Genomic DNA, 14,250 nt, shown 5'->3' on the forward strand with positions numbered 1-14,250 from the left:
TTTGATGTAGTCAATCATGACTTGCTTTTGGCTTTAATGATTGGAATCGGTACATGGGGTGTTTGGAAATGGATGGATGTATATCTTTATTAAGATAAAGATATACATAGCAAATGACCCAAGGAGTTCCCCAGAGTTCTCCCCTCACCCTCATTCTTTTTAACTTATACATGAGAGACTTAGGGCTCCTTTTACAAAGCCGCGTTAGCGGTTTAACGCATGTAATAGCGCACACTAATTTGCCAGCCATGCTAGCCGCTACCGCCTCCTCTTGAGCAAGTAGTTTTTCAGCTAGCGCGGGGATTAGCGCGCTAAATATTTGTGTGCGATAAAGCCGCTAATGCGGCTTTGTAAAAGGAGTCCTTAGGTTTATTGCTCCAGAAAAAACATGTTGACTATTTTTTCTATGCCAATGATATTGTAACATAACATAACATAACTTTATTCTTCTATAACCCTGGCCTACATTTCTAGCATCTATGTTTGATGGTAGCCGACATTCTACATAAGGCGCTGTTACATGATTGACACACGACCAGCGCTGTTTTGGGAGGTGCCAGCTGACAATGGCGCCATTTGTAGAATCTAGCCCTCACTATTTCTTATTAGAGGTCCCTAGCAAAAAGTTCTTTAAAATTTTACTCACTCTGCACTCCTCCCCCAGAGGTAAACTGCTCTTTAAGTCTCTGATCAGGTTAAGCAGAGCTCTCTAAGCCATTTGGTGCAAATTCCCTCTTAGGTGGTCCCTTCCCCAGTGCAAACTCATTTACTGGGGTTCTTTGTCCTTGTAGATCTTCAGCGGTTCTCTTCTGTCCCCTCCTGTTCCTTCAGGCTGCATCTTTTAACTTTCCAATGGACAGTGAGAGTGGTCTCCATGCCAGGTTTCACCAGGAACAGATGCAGCAGCTGGTTATGCTCAGTTTCTTTCTGTCTTATTTTTTCTTTATTGCATTGAAACAAAAAAAATAATCAAGTATAATGCTTTGTAAGAAATATAGGGCTCCTTTTACTAAGGTGCGCTAGCGTTTTTAGCGCACGCTATGTGGCTAGAACTAATGGCAGCTCAATGCTGGTGTTAAGGTCTAGCGCGCGGGGCAATTCAGCTCGCGCTATTCCGCGCGTTAATGCCCTAGCGCAGCTTAGTAAAAGGAACCCATAGAGATTGTAAAGAAATAATTTAAATACACAAGCAAATAAAACTGGACAAAAAATATAAACCTTCATTGCAAATAAGTGCACAATTGTGGGAGCAGAGCAAAAGAAAAAATGAATAACTAGAAATAAGTTTAATATGAAAAAGGAAATTTATGGGTCCTTTTACTAAGGTGCTCTAACATATTTAGTGCACACTAATGATTAGCACATGCTAAATGCAGGCCAGCCCATTGTATACCTATGGTCTCCATGCCACTTAACACACATTACTAATTCATTTGCATGCCCTTAGGGCCCCTGTTACAAAGCCATGGTGGCAATTTCCACACAGCAAATGTGACACAGCCCATTCAATTCCTATGGGCTCTGTCACATTTGCCACACCAGGTCTCACTACTGTGGCTTTGTAAAAAAGGACCTCTTTGTGTACAAAACATACTTAGAGGGACATTTTCGATAGGACGTCTAAATTCGATGTTGAACGTTTCACACACAATGTCCAAATGTAGGGGTGGGGAAATGGCCATTTTTGAAACCACTAGGCATCCAAATTATTTTTTTGAAAATGATCAGTTTGGACGTCTTGGCCTTCAGGACACCTTTTTTTTTTTGTCATTTTTCCAAGTTCAAATATGTTTATTAAAGTTTTATCAAAGAAAAAACAACAGAAGAAAAAGCAATCAATGAACAAATAATACAAGGTCTAGAAGGGACCATTCAACAGTACAAAATAAACTATCAAACCAGAATCATTACAAGGATTCAGTCAAGACGTTCAAGTTGAAAAACATTCAAATCCAGAACGTTTGGACTTGGGAGGGGTCAGCATTGTAATGCACTGGCTACACAGACATACCAACAGAGCAGAGGGGCACCTTAGAGGGCACTGCTGTGAACTTCACATGAAGAGTGCCAGATGTACATCTCACCAAAACCCCCTTATAATTTATGTTGAGCCCTCCAAAAAACTCCTCCCAAACCTACTATAAACACATCTACCACCCAATAGCCCTTATGGCTGTAGGTGGCACCTATATGGCAGTAATGTAGGGTTTTGGAAGTTTAACACTTTCTACCATAAATGTAGTGGCTAGAGTGGGTCATGGGCCTGGGTCCTCCTATCTATGGTTCACTAGCCCACCCAGCAGGCTACTTAAGACACCTGTGAGCTGCTTTAATAGGCTTTCCCATACCAAGTGCTGCTGCTCTACAGACAGATATGTATTGTTTTATTTAGATCTTTGGGGGTTGGATGAGGGTCAGTGATCACTGGAGAGTATGGGGTGGTGGTCATTACTTAATCCCTCCAGTAGTCATCTGGCCAGTTTGGATATCTTTTTGGCACTTAGACACTTTTAAAACAAAGCATGCACAGAACATGCCTCCAACACATCCCCTCAAACTTTGGATGCACAGTGGCTAAGAAGCCTAACAAGACGGCCAGAAAGTCGGCTTTGAAAATCGGCACTTGGTTATGTCGGTTAGATGTCCAAGTGCTGATTTATCAGTCCAAAACTTAAGCCACGCTCATAAAGTCACTTCTTTTGATTAAATATGAATAATAAAATAGATAGTTCTAAGTCTAATAGATGCTGGCATTGTCATACTAGTATAGGGACTTTGGATCATCTGTTGTATTTTTGTCCGTTTATATTAATATATTGGAAGTAAGTTTGGGGACAAATAAATTTAGTACTAGATTTAAATGTTCCAATGTCATGAGGCTATAATTTGTGGAACAATTTTACATGTGAAACCCACTCTAGATAAATATAAGAGTCGTCTATTTATGATCCTAACAGGTATCGCCATTCAATTGATTACAAGTAATTGGAAAAAACATGATAGAATTAATTATACATTTTGGTGGGTGACTGTGTGTACTACATACAGATATGAACGAATTAACACAGAATGTAGGGGTTTTAGTGAGGTATTTAATAAAATTTGGAGCCCATTGACTAAATTTGTAAAAACATAATAATGTATTTTTATCATATCTCTTCTTTTCTTTGGTTTATTTATCATTATACATCCAGGGGGGTGGGGGGTTGGAGGGAGGGGAATAAATATTGATGGTGATATTTGGGTAACTTTATTCTTCATTTGTATTGTATATTAGGATATATTATGAAATTATTATATGCAGGAAAATGAAATTATTGAGTGATATTTATGTTACCTGTATAGATAATAGTGGAATATGTGGAATATCTTTTGTTCTTTCATTTGTATGACACTGTTTTTGATTAAAAACCAATAAAGAATTTTTAAAAAATGAATAAATAAGCAGTTAATCTTTCAATAACATTTCAGTGCAACTTCATTTGTCTTAGATGTACCGTACTTATAGTCAGAAAGCATTTCAATAGCTCAGTACATAATGACCTCAGCGGCTACACTCAAACTGTCTTTTTCATGTATAGTTTGAGTAAATGTAGCAAGCTTCCTCATTGGTCATCATTATTTCATTGCTATGAAAAACTCTTTAATGCCTTTAGCAAACTTATCTTAGGCAGCAGGGAGGGACTCTGATGTGAATTCATGTTTCGCTATTAGCTGTTTCAAGGATAGTCCCCATAAATATCAGATCACCACACTCTCCCTGCTGATTTATGCCATGTTTTAGATGTCTTTTTTTTTTTTTTTTTTTTTTTTAATAAAGCTCCTAAAATTCTACAGAAGACATTATAGAGTGAGTGATACTGGTGGGGAGAGGGGCATTTATCACTTTAAAAAAATGACAGCTGTGATGGTAAAACAAATTATGCCCCCCTCCCCTTTTACAAAGCCACACAGGTGAGTGCTACACAGCAAATGCTCTGATGCCCATTCAGGCCCCGATTCACTAAATTTGCCGACTGGATCATTGTTGGGCGATTCTTGGCTGACTTTTGCCGAGCGACCGATTCACAACCAATTCTACATGCAAATGATCTGATTGGACGCACGCCCTATAGCGATCCCACGGGGTGGCTGCAGTTTATTTTGCTGGCCCCACTACTTGGACATTTTTAAAAGGAAATGATTTGTGACAGATGCAGTGAATTATTTTTTTGTGTAGCCAGACTATGGACATTTATCGTACAGAGCAATCTTTAAACCCGTGGGTTAAAACCACAGACTCGCCAGGCACATTTTACAGAATATAAAACAGGAATTAATTCTTATGCATATGTAAAGTTATTTTACAATTTTATTTTTAATTTTAATGGTTGTTTTATATGGCGTTGTAACCTCGATACTGATATTTCTGGGCAGGAGAGTCAGCAAGGATACTAAGCGACTGGTCCTCAAGTCGCTTCTTTTCGAATTGGCAAACCCAATCGGTGTTTCTTCTGCTTAGTAAATCGATCGCTTCCTACTTTTGCAAGCCATTTCCCCTCATTTGCATGGGTGGATCGGATCAGAGATTGATCGGGAAGCTGTTTAGTGAATCGGATTGGGGTCAGGAAATGTCAGGATCGGTAAGTTTAGTGAATCTAGGCCTTAGTTTCTGTGGGCATCGGAGCATTTATCACACCAACCCACACTACCAGCTTTTGTAAAAGAAGGGGTATATTTTATATCCTTATGCTTAACAACATATTTGGAAGAAAATTTCAAAAGAAATGATGCCCCAATTTGCTGAATCCTGAGTCTCATAATTAAAAAATTGACTCCTACTTTTTTCTGTGTGCAATTTTGGTAATTGCATTTCAAAAAATATATAGCAGAATTAGAAAAGGTACAGAGAAGGGTGTCTCAAATGATACAGTGGATAGAATGAATTCCTTATGAGGAAAGGCTACAGTAGCTAGGGCTCTTTAGTTTGGAAAAGAGATGAATCAAGGGAGATATGATATGCAGTAGGTCTATAAAATACTGAGTGGAGTGGAACAGGTAGATATGAATCACTTGTTTACTCTTTCTAAAAATACTAGGTCTACAGGGCATGCAATGAGGCAACTAAGTAGTAGATTTAAAACAAACCAGATAAAATATTTCTTCACTCAACTTGTAATTGGAATTCATTGTCAGAGAATGCAGTGAAAGCAGTTAGCTTATCAGGGTTTTAAAAAGGTTTGGAAAATTACCTAGGAAAAAAGTCCATAAGTCTTTATTAAAATGAACTTGGGAAAATTCAGTGCTTATTCCTAACTGTGGAACCTGGATCAATGGAAGGATTAAGTGACATGCCCAGAGTCACAAGGAACAGGGTGCTGAGGCAGCATTTCTAACCACTAGGCTACTCCTTCCCTGTTAGAACGTAGATTATATTGAAGTAGAATAGTTCAGGCCTCTCCTCTTTGATGTCACATCATTGGCTTCCTGTCAGCTATAGAATAACTTTTTTTTTTTTTTAAATAAATCTTTATTCATTTTAAAACATACACAAAGTGCATATAAAAATACAACAATTGGTACAATAAAACAGCACTTATAATTACCAAATAATAATAAAAATATCTTCCCCCCCCACTCTCCCACCCATCCTGGATGTGTATAAAACTCTATTAAAAAAGGAAGGCTTATACTATTAATTGGTGATTACAAAATTTGCTAATGGGCCCCAGATCTCCTTAAAGCAGGGGTGTCCAATGTCGGTCCTCGAGGGCCGCAATCCAGTCGGGTTTTCAGGATTTCCCCAATGAATATGCATGAGATCTATTTGCATGCACTACTTTCAATGCATATTCATTGGGGAAATCCTGAAAACCCGACTGGATTGCGGCCCTCGAGGACCGACATTAGACACCCCTGCCTTAAAGTTTTTACAATGACCAGTTAGTTCCAAATTCATGCGTTCATATCGATAGAATAAGCATAGGGATTCCCACCAAAAGGTATGATTCAGTCTATCACAATTCTTCCAAATTTTGTGATCATCTGTATAGCAATCCCAGTCATTACAAGAAATAATCTATTCTTAGCTGCAGAAATTGGAGACTTGGGTTGTAATATAGTTCCGAATAGAACAATATCATATGACATTGGAATGGAAGTATCCAGTATCCTATTAATTGTGACTTCCAGAAGCCGAGTATTAAGGAGCAATAATACAACAGGTGAGCCAGTGTCCCTATGTCAAGATGACAATGCCAGCATCTATTAGACTTTGAACTATCTAATTTTTGTAAACAAACAGGGGTCAAAAAAATCCTATATAATAGAAAAACTAAGTTTGTCTCATAGATGCTGACGCTGTACATCTCATCCTCCAAGACCAAATCCAGGGCCATTGAGTAGCAGAAATCTTTTGCTTTGTCTCAATGTTCCAAATATCTCTTAGGCTCATTTTTGGTTTCTTATTCAAATATTCCGATATTAATTTATACCACTTGGCGGCCTGAATATAGAATAACATTTAAGATTTTAATTTTGACTTTTCTTTCATTATAATCTTCCACTTTATTTATCTAATCCGATTAATCCAGTTATAACATATACACCAACCCAAGTTCTCTGCTCACTAAATAATCACTACCTGGTTCTTCCAAGTCCTTCAATAGCAAAATTGGGATATACAGGGCATTCTGATTTTTACTTTACTATCTCAGCCCTATGGAATATTCTTCCAGCTGCTATTTGGGCAATAGGTAGAGTATATAGGTATAGCAGCATTCTCTGAACTGTCCTCTAAAGGGCTCAGAGGCTGGATATTATAGATTATATGCATCCTTAAACAGAAAGATTTTTAAGGCAAGATAACACTGTTTGTAGAGGAGCACCCCTCCAGATCTGCCGAGGCACCTGAATCATGTCTTAAGCAGACCAAATGTTCTTTTTATGAATGCCCTTGTTCCCGACATGTCCTGTTGTACCTTGTTTCTTAGTCTGACAATGGGTGTCATAAGGCCTTCTTTGAGGGTAGCTCTAATCATTTGGGTGAGATAGGGAAGGTGAAAGAAGAGAACTTGCTTCAATTGGAGAGCTGAGCCGAGTGGTAGAATACTGCACCAGCTGGCTGCACAGCCCCAAAGGGTGGTACACTATACCACAAGGAAATGGGAAATAATGTAGCTGTACACTTCATATCTATGAGCCATCTGCCTGTGATCTCTCTGCTTTCAAAATAGTCATGTATCCTGAAGTAAACGAGGATGTTAGAATCTTGGCAGGATCCAGGGAATCATGGAAAGGCATCCATAGTCTTTCTCTGCAAGTTACATGACCCCCCCCTCTTCCTCCCATGTCTACCTTTTAAATCATTGGGGGGGGGAAGAGTCCTATGGGCAAGAGCGGTTCCTACTAGTGCTGCTCGATTTCCGATTCAAATCGATTCACCAATTCACTTTGGGTGAATCGATTCGAATCGATTTGTTGTTTTGTTTTGTTTTTTAAATCAGCCTGGCTGATTCGGAAGTGCTGCCTGCAGCCAGGAGGGAGGTGGGGCCACAAGATGAGCCTAGCATGCCCTCCTGGTCGCCCAAAGATAAGATGCTGGCCAGCCTGTGAGCCAACAACAACCTGGTGCTACAGGACTGTTCTTCCATTGGGCTGCGGCTGATGCTGCAGTACCTGTACAATGCCAAAGTGACCCTATCACTGGACACTGTGGAGGAGGTCCTGTCAGTGAGCAAGTTCCTGCACATCCCGCAGGTGACCCGCCTCTGCGTGCAGTTCCTCAAAGACCAGATCTCGGTGCAGAACCACAAGCAGGTGTGTAAGATCGCCGCCTCACATGGTCTGGAGGAGACCAAGAAGCTGGCCAACAAGTACCTGGTGGAGGACATGCTGCTGCTCAACTTTGGTGAGCTGCACACCCTACTCGATTCGCTGCCGCCACCCGTCAAGTCCGAGCTAGCTTTTCCAGATGTCCGTGTTCTGGCTGGAGCACGAGCGCGAGTTGCACATGCAGCACGCGCTGGACCTTATGAAGCACCTCTGCTTTGCCCTCATGCCGGTGCCTGAGTGTCCAGTCAGTCGACTTCATGCGCTCCGACTCCATCTGTCAGAAGCTGCTGCTCGACGTCATGAACTATCATCTCATGCTCTTCAGGCAGCACTGCTGCCAGAACTTGGCTAGCAGGTAAGGGGGTGGAGGGTTATATCCAGAATGTGCCTATGTGCACAGTACAGTCCTATGTGTATAGAATCAGCACTGCCCTCGTGTGTGTATGTGTGTGCAGTCTGTGTATAATATATATGCATACAGACCTCATACAGTCATTCTCATGAGTATATAGTTTGGGGTATGCTGCTATGTGCACAGCTGTCATGTTTGTATTGCCAGCACTGTTGTCTGGTATGTACAGATCTGTGTGTTCCTGTATGGTACATGCATGTGTGTGTGTATGCAATCAGTACTGACCCATGTGTATAAAGTGTTATTAATAATAATAACAATAATAATAACAGTTTATATATTGCAGGACCGTGAAGTTCTAAGCGGTTTACAATGATTATAAGGTATTACAGTTTGAGTGGAATAAACACAGTTCAGAGTTGGTGAATAACAGTTCTAAAGATCATTTGTTGAGAACTAAGATTGTATAGATCAGTTACCTAAGAACTTCAGGAACAGATGTGTTTTTAGGTGTTTCCTGAATTCCCTATAAGTAGCAGGCACGTGCAGTTGTTCCAGGTCTTTACCCCATAATGCTGCTTGATGTGAGAGAAGATGTTGGTGATGACTTTTAAATTTACAACCTCTAACCGGTGGAGAAACAAAGTTCGGATGTGAGGTTCTCCTGAATCTGTTGTTAAGTGTAGAAAAGATAAATCAGTGCTATACCAAAGGTCTTCAGTGAACAGGGGCAAAGTTTACATTTGTGCTGCCACCCCCCCCCCCCCCAACACACACATTCACACATAGGTATCAACTCTGCCTCCCCCCCTAGCCTGCCTCCCAGTTTGATAGCAGACAGTCAGCTGGCAGTACAGTGAGCCTAGTGCTTCTCTAACCTGCTCTTCCTGTTGCTGGTGCTTGGTTCACAGTTCCAATGTCAGATTTTAAATGTGTATCCTGCCAGAACTGGTGTAAGACCACGAACGTGAGCTAAGATTTAACAGAGAGGAAAAGTCTTTTTAGTTTGTTTATTTTGTTTACACCACAGAGCCAGTGTGGGAAGGAGAAGGCAAAGGGGGTGAAGAGGCTATAAAATAAACCCACCAGGATGTTTAAAAAAAAACACCCAATTGGGCAGGAAAATTGAATCGAATTAAATCGAAAAATTGATTCAATAGGCTGAATCGAATCAAATCAAAAATTTTTTCCTGAATCGGGCAGCACTAGTTCCTACTCTCTTCTGCCCTTCTTGCGGATAATGGCTGCCATGACCTCTAACCTAGGAGGGCTCACAGATGTGGGAAGGGGTTGTGATGAGCTTCAAGGAGTGGGAGGGAACTCATGATGTACTTCAGGGGTTGGGGCAGGGGAGAGGGAGGAAAGGGGAATGAGATCAGGATCAGGAACAATGTACTTTATACGGGTCCCAGCTGAATATAGGCCGGAACCTGCATAAGTTCTGGTGGTCTTTGCGTTATTACTTATCACCAGATATTCAATTCTGGTGCCTGAATATGGACTGGCACTGAATATCCAGGGCATCCTTAGCCAGCTAGGTTAGCATCTTTAAAAAGTCTCTGACACCAACTAATTATTGGCTGAAATACATTTATTTTTTTTTTGTAAATCTTTATTAAATTTCCAAACTATCATAGTGCAAACAAACAATTTCATTATACATAAGTTTACATGAAATGCACATTAAACTTATAGACATTAATGTACAATTATTTCCCCTCCCCCCCACCAAATAATTAGAAAAAGTACATACCTACAGGAAACCCTCCATATATTCCCCGAATGAAATTCCAATGCAAAACCCTCCCCCCTCCCACCCACCCTGGATGTGTATGCTTAAGGGTCGATAAAATAAAATCAGTTATCACTCCTGACAGAACTTAGTCAATGGTTCCCAAGCATCCATAAATTTCTTTTACCGTCCCTGTTGTACGGCCATTGAACGTTCCATTTTAAAAGTATAACAGAGAGATTCCCACCAGAAAGTGTCATTTAATCTATCACAGTTCTTCCAATTCCTCAAGATAAGTTGTATGGCAACTCCTGTCATTATAAAGAGAAGTTTGTTATATCGAGCTTTTAGCCCTCATTAACCTACCAAATAGGATGGTATTGTACGTCAGTGCCACTGGATTTTCTAATATAATGTTCACTTGATCCCAAATAGATCTCCAAAATGTAAGTATCAAGGGACAATAGTAAGGTAAATGATCCAAAGTCCCAGCTTCAAGATGACAATGCCAGCATCTATTAGAATTGAACTATCTAATTTCTGTAAACGAACTGGGGTCCAAAATGCTCTATGTAATAAGAAAAACCAAGTTTGTCTCAAAGATGAAGACGCCGTACATCTCATCCTCCAAGTCCAAATTCATGGCCATTGAGATGCAGTAATCTGATGCTTTATCTCAATGCTCCAAATGTCACGAAGACCAGTCTTTGGTTTCTTATTCAAAAATCCAGATATTAATTTATACCACTGAATGGCCTGGTGTCCTAGGAAGTCCACCTGAAAACATAAGACTGGCAAGCTATATTGATTTTTAAGATTTTTCTACTCCTGAATGGCCTGCTTCAACTGCAGCTATCTATAATTTTGGAATTTAGCAAGATCAAATGTATGCTGCAGTCGTGAAAAGTCAAGCAGTTCACCATCTGACATTACATCATCCAAAGTACGTATACCTGCCTACATCCAATGCTTCCAAATGACCTTAAACCCGCCAATTTGAATCTTGGAGTTCAGTCAAAGGGACTGACATGTGGATTTATGTACCGGAATGGGCGTTAATTTATTGACACACTATAATGTCTTCCATGTGTCCATCAAAATTCTATTGTCCTTATATAACCTTGGAAACTTGATACTCAAAACGTGACATAACCTAAGTGGAGACAGGAGTTGCCATTCCAACCACAATCAATCAGGAAGAGTTTCCATGAGCTCAGGGAGGATCTAGTACATATCTTGATGCATTATATAGGCTTGATGATATCTATAAAAGTTTGGAAAATTTACCCCTCCCTCCACAATTGGTTTATGTAAAGATACTAAAGCAATTCTCGCAGCTTTCCACAGCCAAATAAACTTGATAAGAATACTATTTAACTTTTTGTAAAAAGACCCCTGAAAAAACACTGGCAACATCTCCATTTGGTAACAGACCACAAGCAAAATCATCTTAACCATTTGAACTTTCCTCCACCAAGACAGATGTAAGGGGTTCCATTGCTCACACATTTCTGTGACCTTCAGCAGTAAGGATTTTTCATTTACTTTTATCATTTCTTCTAATGTACTTTTTATCCAAATACCTAAATATACCCTCTTCCTTCCAAAGAAAAGGGAACGTATCAAATAATCCTTTTGGACAATATACATTCAGTGGAAGAACCTCTGATTTACTCCAATTTATTTTGTACCCTGAAAATTTCCCAAATCTGCCCATCAGATCTAGTAAATGTGGAATGGTAGATTCAGGGTTCCTCAAATGAAGCAAAATGTCATCTGCGTACGCAGAAACTTTATATTCCCGACCAGCACAAGGAATACCCTGTATCTCCTTTGCCTGCTGAATAGCCAATAACAAAGGTTCCAGAACAATATCAAACAGTAAAGGAGATAATGGACATTCTTGCCTAACTCCCCTCTCCAGAGGAAAACTTTCAGAAAAAGTATTATTAATATATAATCTGGCAGAAAGAAAACTATACAAGGTTTGAATCATTTGTACAAAACCGGAACCAATACATTTTAATAGTAATAGAAATAGTAATAGCACCAGTATTAGGGAAGAGATTTTGGTTGCAGTTCAAAGTGAGTTACATTCAGGTACAGTAGGTATTGCTTTAGTCTCTAAAGGACTTATTATAATTGACGTTTGTACCTGAGGCTATGGTGGGTTAAGTGCCTTACCCAAGATCACTTCCCTGGCTCTCAGCCTCTGCGAGTAGCAGATGAGTGCCTGCCTACCCTGGCCTATGCATCTTGTCTGTGTACTTTTTGAATTCCTTTTCTCTCTGATTTATCTCTTATCTCTTTTACTGTGGAGCTAGGGAAATTGATAGGTTTTGTAAACTCACTTTTCTCTGCCACTGAAAAAGGAACAGTGTTGCCTTTTTTTTTCTCTCTCAGACCTGTCAGGAACTTTAATGATTTCTCTGAGGTAGATGTTCAAAAGGGCAGCGGAGGCTCCTGACTAGTTAAACTCTACTGACCTGACCATGCCCAGATATTCAGAGGCACTTAACCACTTAGGGCTCCTTTTTCGAAGGTGCGCTAGGGCCTTAACGCATGGAATAGCGTGCGCTAAATTGCTGCGCGCGTCAGCCACTACCGCCTCCTTTTGAGCTGGCGGTAGATTTGGGGGGACAAATGAGTAATCTGGTGCGTGCGCTAAAACCGCTAGCGCACCTTCGTAAAAGGAGCCCTTAGTTCCACTGAATATGCCCCGTGACCAGTCATTCCCTGTCGCTTTTTTTCTCAACACCGTCATTAAAATCCAGACTTTCCTCTCTGAACACGCAGCCAAAACCCTCATCCATACTCTCATCACCTCTCGCATAGATTATTGCAACTTGCTTCTTGCAGGTCTTCCACTAAGCCATCTCTCTCCCCTTCAATCAGTTCAGAATTCTTCTGCACGGCTGGTATTCCACCAGGGTCATTAAGCTCACATTATCCCTCTCAAGTCGCTTCACTGGCTCCCTGTCCATTTCTGCATACAGCTCAAATTCCTCTTACTGACCTACAAGTGTATCCACTCTGTGCTCCTCAGTATCTCTCCTTTCTGATCTCTCCCTATACCTCACCCTAGGAGCTCCGATAATTATGTAAGTCTCTCTTGTCTGTTCCCTTCTCCTCTATTGCCAATTCCTGATTCATCCCTTCTGCCTTGCTGCGCCACATGCCTGCAACAATCTGCCTGACTCTGGATGTCAGGCTCCGTCTCTGGCAGTATTCAAATCCAGGCTTAAAGCCCACTTCTTCAAAGTCCCAACCTTTCCTTCTTGGAAACACAAAAATCTGTTTGCCATTCCTTCTATAGTCTCTTACCTGCTCTACCTCATCATTCCCTCTGCAATTCCATTCCTAAACATACATAGATTCACCATTTGTCCTGTATGTCTGTCATAATTAGATTGTAAGCTCTGTCGAGCAGGGACCATCTCATGCATGTTTTATGTACAGCGTTGCGTGGGTTTGGTAGCCCTATAGAAATAATAAATAGTAGTAGTCAGCTGGGCATGAGGCAACGAAGGGTAAAATGGCCTAAGGAACATCATAATGTCATAAGGAACATCACTGAGAGAAGCACGATTTGAAACCCATAGAAATATGATGGCAGTATAAATCTATGGTTTATGAATGTTCTTCCTTGCTGCCTATTCCGATTTCATTCACATTCTGATGAGATTTATCATATTTCTGTTATATGATTGTTTTACTGTCCTTTTGTTTGTATCTCATTAGCCAAAATCCTCTTCGAAGATCTGGCACTGAAATCATTTCTCATGGAGGCTCAATCTTTCCTACTGATATTATTGATCATGGTTACTATCAAATCTGTACTGACAAACTGGAAACACCTCACTAAACTCTCATTCTCAGCTTGGTGGAATCTAGTATGTACACTTATGCAGTACGAAGGTTTAACCGCCAAAACAACTACACGATTATCACAAATTTGTACAAATTTGGGAACCATTATTCAATCATTGTAAGGCGCAATTGGGTACTCCTTTTGCCTAAGCTTCTTTATCTGCCATCTCTCACCTGATATACAATTTGTTGCATCTTAAGTATGTTGCGTGACTTGTTCTTGATTACGCAATCTGATATTTGACAATGTGTATGAATGGCTGTTTCTTCATGTAATTGAATTGTTTCATGACAGGATGATAGCACCCACACGGGTCTTACCTGTAACCTCACTTTTTCAATTGTTCAATGACCTCAGTGATGATAGATAATCCACTATAAAGCTAAGTGGTATATTTATTTTTATGAACTTGTTTCAATGAATAATTATAAATATATAATTATAAATATATATATAAAAAATAATAAAATTTGGAACGACAAA

At 40.1% G+C, this 14,250-nt stretch overlaps 1 pseudogene; it reads left to right on the forward strand.

The window, feature by feature from the left end:
* The window catches only part of LOC117368956, a 52,100-nt pseudogene extending 43,929 nt beyond the window's left edge, over positions 1-8,171 (forward strand).
* Positions 8,172-14,250: the final 6,079 nt, after the last annotated feature.

This window comes from Geotrypetes seraphini, chromosome 1, assembly GCF_902459505.1.
Source record: "Geotrypetes seraphini chromosome 1, aGeoSer1.1, whole genome shotgun sequence".
In the NCBI taxonomy this organism is placed as follows: Eukaryota; Metazoa; Chordata; class Amphibia; order Gymnophiona; family Dermophiidae; genus Geotrypetes; species Geotrypetes seraphini.